Here is a 7,214-nt window from a genome sequence, read left to right as displayed (position 1 = left end):
CTTGCCAAAGATCACACAGCTAATATTTGATTCAATAGATTTATCTAGGAATGTCTGACTCAAAAGATCTGGCTCTTTCCACTATACCAGATTACCTTCACTCACTGTTAGAAGGCTCACTAAAGGTTCATCTTTATACTATGCCAAAATAACACTGCCCTTTGGTTCTAGTTATTTTTACTTATTATACTCTTCACTCCATTTGTAATTATTTGGGTGTCCACAGCTTTACTTCTCCTGAATAGATGATAACAGCCTTGAGAAAATAAGCAGCTATCCTAGTCATCTTCTTGACCTTCTAGCAGCATCTAATATAGAGACCTGCAAACAGAAAGCATCAAATCTTATTCTCTGAAAAACAAAACGAGAGCTATAGACTACAGAAAAACAGTTGTCAAAACCATAGGAAGAATTCCTTTAGTATGAGTACAAGGAAACAAATATAAAAAGGGAAATATTCTTTTTCTTAGCCATCAAAAGAACAAGACCAACAGCTCTTTCAAAGGGCTATTGGTTGATGCGCAGGTAGTAGGGCCCTGGGCAGGTAGGATGGAGCTCAGAGCAGGATCAGTCCCTGTGGAGAAGGTGAGTGTGGGAGAGGGAAACTAGATTATTGGCCAAGAAGGCAAAGAGCTGGGAAGAGGAAAAGGGTATCTCTAAAAGGTTGTCCAGGGCCTGGCCCTGACATAATGGATGCCAAGTATATGGACTAATTCTAGAACATACTGGTTACTGGAACTAAAGCTGGACGAAAAATGTCTTGGACAAGCTGAAGAACTAAGACCAGACTAGATCTTTTATTTTATTTATTTATTTAATTTTAAAGATTTTATTTATTTGACACAGAGACAACCAGGGGGAGCAGCAGAGGGAGAGGGAGAAGCAGGCTCCCCACTGAGAAGAGAGCCCGATGAGGTACTCGATCTGAGGACCCTGGGATTATGACCTGAGCCAAAGGCAGACGCTTAACCGACTGAGCTACTCAGGCGCCCCTGGACTAGATCTTTTAATAGGCCTAGGGTCTACTGCTGCAAGGCGACAGAAAAGGCAAAATGCCAGAGTAATCAATTATTCTTTAAAAGATTGTTTTATAAGGCAATTTATTCATTTTCCAATATAATACATCAATCTAATGGGTTGAATTAGAAGAGACATAATGGAATCCATTTGCCCTTCCCAGAAATACAGACAAAAAGCTACAAAACTTGCACATCTATTGCCGTCCCTGTTTTATTCTCAGGGTGCTCAAGAGAAGACTGCATCCCCAAAGTGGTATCCCTGCTCTACAGCAGTGGTTCCCAACTGAGGGTGATTCAGCCCCCCGGGGGACATTCGGCAATGTCTAGAGACAATTCTGTTTGTCACGACTGGAGGTGGTAGTACTCCAGTAAAATAAAGGCCAGAGATGCTGCTTAACATCCTACAATACACAGGACAGCACCCCACAATAAAGAATCATCTGGCCCAAAACGCCAGTAGAGCCAATGCCAAGAAATTCTTATCCATAGGCTCCATCAACATTAATCTAAGCAGGGCACCTGGGTGGCTCAGTTGTTAAGCGTCTGCCTTCAGCTCAGGTCATGATCCCAGGGTCCTGGGATCGAGCCCCGCATCGGACTCCCTGCTCAGCGGGAGCCGGCTTCTTCTCTCCCACTCCCCCTGCTTGTGTTCCCTCTCTGTGTCTCTCTGTCAAAAAAAAAAAAATTAATCTAAGCCATCACCAACATGACCTGTTTGTCCAGAATTAAGTTAGTACTTAAAACGGAGATACTAGTTCAAAAACAACAATAAAAACAGCAGCTACTATTTATTATTGCATCCTTAAATAGGTCAAAACCAACCTAAGTACTTTCACTTTTTTTTTTTAATAAAAGACTTTATTTACTTGAGTGAGCAAGCAAGCACACAAGCAGGGGGAGGAGACAGAGGGAGAGGGAGAAGCAGACTCCCCAGTGAGCAGGGAGCCCGATGCAGGAATCTGCAGGGCTCGATCCCAGGATCCTGGGATCACGACCTGAGCCAAAGGCAGCCTAAGCTTAGCCAACTAAGTCACCCAGATGCCCCCTAAGAACTTTCACTTTATCTCAATTTTAATTTTTACAAAAAATCTTGTGGTGTATTATTATTCTCATTTTGCAAAGATGAAAAGGTTCTAAGTTGGCCACAGCTGCATGCAATAAAGCTCCTACCACTACCCCCACCTTGCCACTTTCCAAACCAAGTTATTGTGTATAGCAGAGGTATTTCAAGATAATTTTAATGTTAACAGGGTAATGATCCGGGAACACAGAATCCAAGACCTGGAGACAGAGCAGGATAAGAAAGGCAGAAAGCTAAAAGAGCTTCTCAGGAAAGTCTCTGGAGTGCCATTAGCCCCTACTCTCTTGCTTCCAATTCCCTGGCACTTCCTTATCTGAGGAGAAGAAAGGGAGTGGTAAAACAGCAGACCAACATGTTTCTAGACTGCTAGACCAAAAATAAGAAAATATTTGCAGAGGGATAACTGGGGCATAGACAAAGGTAAGTGAATAGATAAAGAGATAAATAAACAATGCATAATTCAATGTTATACCTGTAAAGAATTTGAGATCAAACTGATTCCAATGCCTTCACAGAAGAGTTGAAAACACAGGCCTTAGGAGCAAAGTGACTTAGGATCATATAGCCATCCCCATGAAAACAACAGAATAGTACTGTGGGTTGAAAACCAGAGGAGACTTCTCCAATTCCAACTCTTTAAAAATGAACATTTTCTGGAGAGGGTCCAAGATGGCAGCGCTGAAAGATCCTAAACTCACCTCCTCCCATGGACACACCAAATCTATAGCTACAACATACAAATCACTTCCCTCTAAAAAAGATGTGAAAACTAGATGAACTGCTCTCCACAACAATGGATAAAAGGAGCACATCAAGATATGCAGGAGAAACAGAGATACAGTCTCACAAAAAACCCCACCCCTGGCATGGTGACAGACTACACCAAACAGGCACTTCTCCCAGAGGGAGGGAGAGGTTGGTGCCCCATACTGAGCAACCTACCCCTGGTATCCACACAGGAGACAGAAGCCTCCAAAACGTCTGCCTTGGAAAGCCAATGAGGCTGATGTCTGGGGTTCCCAAAGTGTTACAGGAGCCTGAGATTCCCCCCTTGGAGGGCTCACACGTAGTCTTGCTGGCCCCGAGACGCAAGGAAAAACAGGTCTGAAAAGTGCCTACACTCTATGTGACAGAGATTCTTTGCTAATGTGGGAGCATGGGCTGGGGGAGGAGGGGAGACCGCTGAGATACTCACCAGAGATGGAGGCATTACCGGACGCCACTGCTCCACGCTCCACGTAGCCTGCTAGCACAGGCAGGCAAGTGCGGATGCAGTACTGTCCTGATGCTGTGCTGGGACAGGTCGGGGCAAGAAGTCACAGCACTTGCTAAGGCTGGGGAGTGAGGGCAGAGGCAACACTCCCTTGGTTCCCTGGCTAGAGCAGGTCACACAGCTCTCCCACTCTCTAAAGTCGGTAAATGTGGGCAACTGCAACACTCCCCTGCCCCCCCCCCAGACTGGGGCTGATGACTGTCAACAGTCGGGGCATTCTCCCGCGGCCAGCCTAAAGCCAAAGCGTGCAAACAGAAAAGGCACTTCCACTGAATCACTGAAGCCCACAGATGCACTCAGTCAAGACATTTTCCCACTGCCTTTCTGCAGCCAGTGACTGTGCCCTGCCCCCACACTCTCCAACTGACTCACTAAAGCCAGTAGGTACATGCAATCCACACGGGGGACACCCCTTGACTGCCTGGCCCTGAGACCAAGAGGACTGGTGTTCCAAAGCTCCATGGAACGGCATAACAACTGCAAAGGCAGTTCTTGGCAGGCTCGGACCCCCAGGGCACTACCCAGACAGCAGACTGAAACACAACCCCAGTCTTCCTGTGAATAAAATGTATTCACTTAGCCTGGAGCTTCAGCCTGAAGGATAGGCTTCGGGTTTCCCTCACATAGAGAGGCTAAGGAGTGGTCCCAGGGAACGCAGGAAGACACCATCCTTGTGCACTCTGCTGACTTCACTACAGTCAATTCTGCTACTGAGTACCTTGAAGAAAACAGAAACATTAATTCGAAAAGACATATGCCCCCCTATGTTCACTGCAGCATTATTTACAGGAGCCAAGATATGGAAACAACCTAAGTGTTCACGGATGGATAAATGGATAAAGAAGATGTGACATCCATCGATCTATCTATCTAATGGAATACTGCGCAGCCATAAAAAAGAATGAAATCTTATCCATGATAACATGGATAAACTTTGAAAGCATTATGCTAATTGATAAGTCAAACAAAGACAAATACCTTATGATTTCACTTACATGTGGAATCTAAAAGATAAACATACAAACAAAGCAGAACTAAATCCAAACTCAAAGATACAAAAAACTGATTGGTGGAAGCCAGAGAGGGGGAGGGTTTGGGTGGGGAGAGAGCAAATGAGTGGAAAAGATTAAGAAGTACAAAGTTCCACAGTTACAAAATAAATAAGTCACGAGGATATAACATATAGCACAGGGAACGTAGTCAGTAATATTGTGTTAACTTTGTAAGGTGACAGACAGTAACCAGACTTACTGTGGTGACCATTCTGCAATGTGTAAAAATGTCACATCACTATGTTTACACCTGAAACTAACATAATAGTGTCAATTACACCTCAATTAAAAAAATAACAAGAGAAAAAATGAAAAAGAGGACATTTTCTTCAGTAACTCAATGCCATTATCACACCTATCAAGACTAGTAATAATTCCTCAATACCATCTAATACCCAGTTCATTATCAAATGTCCCTGAATGTATCAAAGTGTCTTTTTAAGAGTTGGTTTGGTACAAACCAAACAAGGGCCATGCATACTTATGTCTCTTAAGTTTCTTTTCATCCAGAGGAACTTCCGTCCCTTTTTACCCTCATACCATTTGCTTATTATAGAAACCACATCAGCTGTTTTATAAAACGTCCCACATTCTGTACTTGACTATACACTTGTATTATAATTAAACTTACTCTTTATCCTCTGTATACGCTCTGAGTGGAAGTAGCTTTAGAGACTCAGGTTTCACTTTTTTTTGATACAAATACTTCACTGGATATTGTTTCATACTTTGTCTCATCAAAAGACACATGTCTGCCTTTTTCCCTTTTCATGATGCTAAGATTGATCAGAAGGTTCAAATGGTAACAGCTTGAGCACTCTCTCAACTTCTTATCTAAAACTTTCAACTACTGATAATCATCTCCTGAATCAATGATCTCACGAGGGGCTGCAAGCAGTGGTTTTCAAATTCCATCAGTCCAGGCACATTTATTATTCTTCCCTCTCATCAACTAAGCCCCCCCCTTTTTTTTACTCTGAACCACCATTTGGATAGGAAAAGCAAGATAACTACTTAATACCTTCCTTTTACTTCCAATTTTCAGAGGAAGAGGAGCTGGTGTCTTAGTTACTTCCAATAAAGCTTACTTTTAACTAAATTGGAACCAAAATAAAATATATTTTTTATAAAAACATTTAAACAAAAGGGAAAAGAAGAGCTCTGTAAGCAATCCAACTAATCTTAAAGAGTTAACCAGCGACTTCAGATTTATCCAGGGATATAAAAGTCCAAAGATCTAGGACAACCACAAGACTCTCAGAGGAAAAGAGTATCTGGTCAAATTCTTGTTCCTCTGATAAATCAACAGAAAGACCTGTCCAGAGCTTTGGTGTCTAAGCAAAATGACCACCTTTATTCCAAACATGACTTGAAGGCAAACCTCAAGCTGAGATCTTTTTAAAAAGCTATACTTACGTGAGCTGACTAAATAATAAAATCTGCTGTGAATACCACAAATTAATTGGAACACCCTGAGATATAGTGGATCTGGCATGGGTCCCACCACAACAGTCCCTTCTGCTTAGCTGGCCACATTTCTGAATCCTCATCTTCCCCACTACATGCTTAAGGGCACTTAGACCAAAGACAATGAGTCCATAGCCACGGAACTGTGTCTTGGTAAGACAAGATAATCCCTTCAAAACCTTGAGAATTTGAACTGAAAATAAGGAAAACCTTGGGCAGTTTAGAGTGGAAAGAAAAGGCATAGACTATGGTTGAGCCATACTAATGGCAGAGGACCCAAGTGAAGATCCTGAACTCCCTCGATGAGCTCTTTAGTCATCATGAATCCAAAGCTCCCTTCCTGCTCTGGTCCTCCAGGTGTGTCCTGTGATAGCTCCAGATGTCCTTGTTACTCTGTTCTCCTGACTCTTCCACAGATATCTGTATTTGTTTGCTAGGGCTGCTGTTAACAAAGTACCAACGACTGGGTGGCTTAAAAAAAACAAACATATTTTCTCACAGTTCTAGAGGTGAGAAGCCTGAGATCAAGGTGCCAGCAAGGTTGGATCCTCCTAAAAGACATTCTAAGCTTCCTTGGCTTATAGACAGCCATACCCTTTGTACATGTCTGTGTCCAAAATTCCCCTTTCATAAGGACGCCAGTTATACTGGATTAAGGCCCACACCTAATGACCTCATTTTACCTTAATTACTTCTTTAAAGACACTCTCTCCAATGGTCACATTCTGAGGTATGAGGGGGTTAGGACTTTAATGCATGAATTTTGGAGGATACACATTTCAGCCCATAACAACATCTTTAAAGTGATCCCCTCTTTGCTTTTCTTTAAGTGTTGTTGGTTGTAACTGAATAAACCTTACCAAAATAGCTACATTTTCTGGTCTTCTATTATTTAATTATTCATGTGTTTCTTTCAAACCTCCCAAGAGTTTGAGCCATAAGAGAGCAATAACCTGCTTTAAAAGTTCAGTGAATTCTACCTCCACAGACCTAGTACCCTACAAACGGTTAGTACCAGAAACATAAAGGGCACAGAGAATTCTGTAGAAGATGCTGTGCCATGGCACCCAAGACCCTGAAAGGGTCAGGACTAAAGGATTCATTCTCTTAGCAACCACGAGTGTTGGCTGCTGTTAGTTCACAGCTAAGTCCTATCCCACGAATTGTCAACAGTCACTTCACCCAAGGTAATGCCCATTCCTTGCAGGCAGCCTACATCCAATCATAAAGAAGCCCAAAGGCCCAGCCTTCTTGTCTTCACTCAGGACATCTCTGAAGAGCCAGCCCAGCTCCAGAGCAATTTGTGGGATTGGCTGTGGCAC

Source organism: Eumetopias jubatus, unplaced genomic scaffold, assembly GCF_037043125.1.
Source record: "Eumetopias jubatus isolate StellerSeaLion01/CBP00866 unplaced genomic scaffold, mEumJub1_p1.0 scaffold_2, whole genome shotgun sequence".
NCBI lineage: Eukaryota > Metazoa > Chordata > Mammalia > Carnivora > Otariidae > Eumetopias > Eumetopias jubatus.
Note: the sequence above shows the minus strand (reverse complement) of the source record.